Source organism: Zea mays, chromosome 10 (genome assembly GCF_902167145.1).
Source record: "Zea mays cultivar B73 chromosome 10, Zm-B73-REFERENCE-NAM-5.0, whole genome shotgun sequence".
In the NCBI taxonomy this organism is placed as follows: Eukaryota; Viridiplantae; Streptophyta; class Magnoliopsida; order Poales; family Poaceae; genus Zea; species Zea mays.
Genome location: NC_050105.1, coordinates 82,945,394 through 82,951,393, shown reverse-complemented (window position 1 = coordinate 82,951,393; position 6,000 = coordinate 82,945,394).

Genomic DNA, 6,000 nt, shown 5'->3' with positions numbered 1-6,000 from the left:
TTGCCGAGTGTCTGAATCACTTGGCAAAATCTGAAAAACATTCGATAAAATCTTTACGCATAAGTTTTCGTAATAATATATAGCCGCATACATCAGCACGACTACTATACTAGCTAGCTTAGCTACTAGTGTGTCATGATTCTGTATCTCAGCTGCAGCTAGCATGCGGTCTCTCTGGGTTTAGAGTTTTCGTAAGGATGCAGCTAGGGCTAGCCACAGAATAATAGTGCGATCGATGACGAAGCAATCGACCGATCGATCACTTTGACATGTACATATCCAACGACCATCGACCGGCCGACGATCCATCCATCCTTCGTTTTCGGCACTTGCAACATCAGAGTTTGTTAGGGTTTGAAACGCAGTGTGGTCGTAGTAGTATATAGTGGGCATCAATTCTAGCCGACAGTTCATCACTGTTGTTCAGTCGTCGTTCCTGCTGCCTTGTCTCTGCGTCGATCGTCTTCTCCGGTCCTCTTCCAGTTTCACCTTTTTTCGGCTCGAGAACCACAACCGACAGCAGTTTGATGCATGCCGAGACTTTTGCTGTATATTACTTAATTCTAGCGTACGTGATGAGTGCGCGGGTGCCGCTTTTTTTTTTTAATTCTTTTGAGTTTTCTTCGCTTTTGTGCATGCGCGTTCTAATAATTTGGATGGCCAGTCAATTGTGGGGGGAAAGGGGGATGCGACCGATTCATATAGTAGGGTTCTCTCAATTCAACGAAAGAGGAGGATCTACGGGAATAATTAGATTCCATGATTAGTAACCAGGATACAATGTACAGTAGCCACTTCTAAGTTTTTTCCTCCAATCTTAACCGGCTATATATGCATTGGGCTCTAGGCCCACAACAGATAACAAAACCATAACGGCCGGCACAACACAACACAACACAATACACAATGTAACATCCTAGCGTCTAACATCTCTGTAGTTAAAATTCTAGTCATGATAGTTGTTGAGACTTGATCGAAACTCTGAGAACACTGAGGATGGACGCCTCTTGCTGGTGAAGACATCGGTGAACCGCGAGATGGTCGAGACGTGCAGGAAACGAACGTCCCCAACAGTAACACGCTCATGAACAAAGTGAAGATCGATCCTAGTATGCTTCTTACACTGGTGTTGGATGGGATTGATGGAGAGGTACACGATGCTAACATTCCCGCACTAGACAAGCGTGCTCCTAGTAAGGGGGTTGTGAAACTCTTGGAGGAGCCAGCTCACCTCAACCACCCATTAGCAATATCCTAATACTCAGCTTCAGCCCTCAGCACCGAAGCGGGTGACCACAGGCTCACATTTGGAGGACCAAGAGATGAGGTTTTGTCATCAAGAAACACCACACAACCGGGGATAGACCGGTGAGTGTTAGTGCACTCGGTCCAATTAGCGTCAGTGTAGACAACCAACTCATATGCGGAGAAGCACCGAAGAAGAAGAAGCATGTAGTCGATAGTACCCTGAAGGTACCTGAGGATCTACTTAACAGTAATCAGGTGCGACTCCCAAGGATATGATGCGACTGATGCAAGCCGAGAATGCTAAACAACTTTTAGCATGTTCACTTGGCTTTAATCTGTATCGGTTTCTACTTCTTCTATAGTGTTTTATCTATATATATTGCAGTAGTTTAAACATGCGACTTTAATCCGAAGCGAACAACCTTGATTCATATAGTAGGGTTCTCTCAATTCAACGAAAGAGGAGGATCTATGGGAATAATTAGATTCCATTGATTAGTAACTAGGATACAATGTACAGTAGCCACTTCTAAGTTTTTTCCTCCAATCTTAACAAGCTATATATGTATTGGGCTCTAGGCCCACAACACATAACAAAACCATAACAGCCAGCACAACACAATACAATACACAGTGTAACATCCTACCGTCTAACATCCCTGCTGAAAGGGAATTAGGCTTACACCTAGTTCCTAAATAATTTTGGTGGTTGAATTGCCCAACACAAATAATTGGACTAACTAGTTTGCCCAAGTGTATAGATTATACAGGTGTAAAAGGTTCACACTCAGCCAATAAAAAGACCAAGTTTTGGATTCAATAAAGGAGCAAAGGGGCAACCGAGGGCACCCCTGGTCTGGCGCACCGGACTGTCCGGTGTGCCACCGGACAGTGAACAGTACCTGTCCGGTGCACCAGGGGACTCAGACTCAAACTCTTCGCCCTCGGGAATTCTCGGAAGCCGGCGCGCTATAATTCACCGGACTGTCCGGTGTGCACCGGACATGTCCGGTGCTCCAAGGAAGCGCGGTCTCCAGAACTCGCCAGCCTCGGGTTCGCGCGGCAGCCGCTCCACTAAAATTTACCGGACTGTCCGGTGTGCACCGGACTGTCCGGTGTGCCAGCGGAGCAACGGTCATCTTCGCGCCAACGGTCGACTCTGACAGTAAACAGTGCAGAACAGTACACGCGGCAGAAGTCAGAGCAGAGGATCAGAGAGGCACCGGACTGTCCGGTGTGCACCGGACTGTCCGGTGCCACATGAGGACAAAGCCTCCAACGGTCGACCAGCTCCAATCTCAACGGATAGGATGACGTGGCTGGGCACCGGACATGTCCGGTGTGCACCGGACTGTCCGGTGCGCCCATCGCCAGCAGCTTCTCCAACGGCTACAAAATTGGATGGTGGCTATAAATACCACCCCAACCGGCCACTTCAAGGTGTGGGAGTCCAAGCAACATTCCAAGTCATCTAGTTGACATACTCAAGCCCTCCCAACCACATACATTCATTGATCCATCCTATACACAAGATTTAGTCCACTACAACCAACACAAGTGCCACAAAAGAGAGAGCAAGCAATTGAGAGCTACTCAATTGAGTTTAGCCCTAGCGCCTTGTGAGATTCATTGAGAGATAGTGTGTGCTACATCTTTTTGTTCATTTGCGCGTGGAGTTTTTGACTCCCATTCGAACTTCCTCCAAAGTGTTGGAGGCTTGTAAAAGCTAGCAAGAGACACCAAAGATTGTGGTGGTCCTTGTGGGATCGAGAGTGATCCTTGAGAAGAAGAAGAGCTCGCCGATCCTTGTGTGATCGGGAGAGAGGGAAAGGGTTGAAAAAGACCCGTCCTTAAGTGGACTCCTCAACGGGGACTAGGCCTTCGAGGGCCGAACCTCGGTAAAACAAATCACCCGTGTTCATTGTGCTTTTGCTTGTGATTTGTTTGCTTTCCCTTACTCTAAGTTCTCTTGCACTATTCTTTGCTCATATCATTTGGTGTTGCTTCAAGTTAAACTCTCATTTAAGTGAAGCAACACTCCGCAAGAAAAGAACTTGAGTTAGTGCTCTTTTTCATCTAAGCTTTCTTGCTTTGTTATCATAGAATTATTAGTTGTATTGATTTATCACTTCCGCATTATTTGAAAGCTATACTCTTTACTAGCAAGAACTTAGTTTTTATACTTCAATAATTGTTCATCTTGTTCTAACCACTAATCAAAGGATCTAGTTGGGGGATAAAGTTTTAATTTTCAGGTTTCGCCTATCCACCCCCCCTCTAGGCGACTTTCAATTGGTATCAGAGCTAGGCACTTCATCTTGAGTCTAACAACTCGAAGTGATGGCTCGTAGAAGATCCCAAAAGAACAAGAAGACTCCTCCAACGAACGCAACTCAAAAGGAGGTAACTCTTGAGATATTACTTGATGATTGTTCTAATTATGATTCATGGTCTACTAGTGTGATAAATGCCTTTAGAACCATACATCCTCAATTAGAACAAATTATTGACAAGAGTATTTTTCCCTCTAGTTTTAATGGAAAAATTAATTCCGAGGAGGATCAAAGATGTTATCGCTTAAACTACCTAGCTTTTGACATCTTAAACAATTCTCTTAGCAAAGAAGATTATCGTGCCTTCATATCAAACTATGATGAATCCGTCCATGATGCGCATGATATTTGGACTAGAATTAGAAGCAAATTTGATGAGTCCAAAAATGATAGTTCATTTTGTGCTTCTACTTCCTTTGGTATTTGTGATACTAACCCTTGCAAGGAAGAAGAAGAAAATGAACAATGGAGACCAAACGATGAATCCACCTCTCCAAAAGGTTTGTCTTCCCATTTCGATTCCCACATGTGTTGTGTGGCTAATGAAAATGATAGCGGGAGCACAAATGAGGATGAGGAGGAAGAAAGAAGCTTTGTGCATCTCTACACTCGCCTAAGCCAAAAAGATAAGGCGGTCATGCTCAAACTTCTAGAAAGAGCGAGAGAACAAAGCGAAGCTCGTCAAAGGCTAGAAGATATTCTCTCCATAAAGATGCAACACCTTGACGAGTTGACTAAAGAACATGAGGAGCTAAAGTGCTCTCATGTTGATTTGGTCCACAGGTATGAAACTATTTCAATTGAGCAAGATAACGCTTCACATTGTATCTCTCAATTAGTAAATAGGAATACCTTGCTCAAGGACCAAGTAGAAAAGCTAAAAGTTGAAAATCTAGCTTTTCAAGATAAATATGATATGCTTTTATGTTCTCATGAAAATCTTATGGATAATCATATCATATTAAACATTGCTCATGAGGTTGTGATAGAGAACTTAAAATCCCAACAACCTCACTCGTGCACATGTATTCAAATTAATACTATATTACCATGTGCTAATGCTTGTTGTTTGTCAACAAGCAAATCTTCCTTTGAGCTAGAATTTGCAGGAACAAATGATGATTCATATCAAAAGCTCAAAGAAGAAAATGAGAGGCTAAAGAAGAGCTTGACACAACTAAAAGGGAAATGCATTGCCCAACCTTCTCAAGATAACCGTGATCACATGGTGAAGAAGCTTGAGACGGGAACAACCGTGGCATGCACTACATCCCTTAAAGAAAATGTCAAGGATTTGAGGATTGCCATGAGGAGGAAACAAAAGATGAAATTCAACACCTCCTCCAAAAGCCTCAACCACGCCTCCACAAAAGGTAACATCCAAGGTAATGATCAAGCCACACTTCACATTAAGAGGTGTAGTGAATGCTTTGAAATGGGGCACTTGATTAGGTCATGTCCCTATATTAATGGCTTGATTATTAACAAGGATGATAGACTTTGTTTTAAATGCTCTAAGAAGGGACACTTGCTTAGATCTTGTCCCCATTTAAAACAAAAAGGCATAGGGTTAGAAAAGAAAGTTTTTACTAACCATGTAGCAGGCAACAAGCAAGGAAAGAAGAAAACTTCAAAACTTGAAAAACGCCTATGCTACACATGCCGAAGAAAGGGACATCAATGCAAGGATTGTCCCATTGGTAACAATTCCACTCCTAGCTTGTCAATTAATTTTCATGTAACTAGGCAACCCAAAATTGCAACTTGTGCTAGAAAGGTAACAAGTTTACCAAGCGCTAGCACAAAGGACACTTGGGTTCCTAGATCTTTGTTTACTAACCTTAACGGACCCATCAAGCGATGGGTACCAAAATGTGCTTGACAAGATTTGTAGGAGAAGGAGATGATATGAACCTTTGGGGTGTTTGAGGAAGTTAATTCAATTCTTATCAACTCAAGCTATCAATCTTCAAATGATCTACATATTCAAGATTGACCCAAGGTTGTTTCAATATGTTATTCAAAACCCATATCATCTCGGGGAAGATATTGATGTTGTAGGAATTAAAGAATTATCATGTGCGGAATTTCAAAGCCTACAACATGGAGGAAAGTCAAAGGATGGTAACATTTATATTCTTAAGTGCAATTATCTTAATTTGTCATGTGTCTTGTGTAGTCACATAGAAATAGAAAGCACTTAAGGATGTTTTAAAATTATGTCATCATTCTTTGAAGAAATTCCTTTCATATGGTAGATTGTGTATTTATCAATTCTATATTATGACAATCTACATGTTTTTAAATTATTGCCATGTTCTAGGTATAAAGAGATATTTCATGTTCTTAAAAGAATAAGGTGTCATATAAGAAATTCAAATACTTAGGACACTTATAAAAGGAAAAATTCTCTCTATAG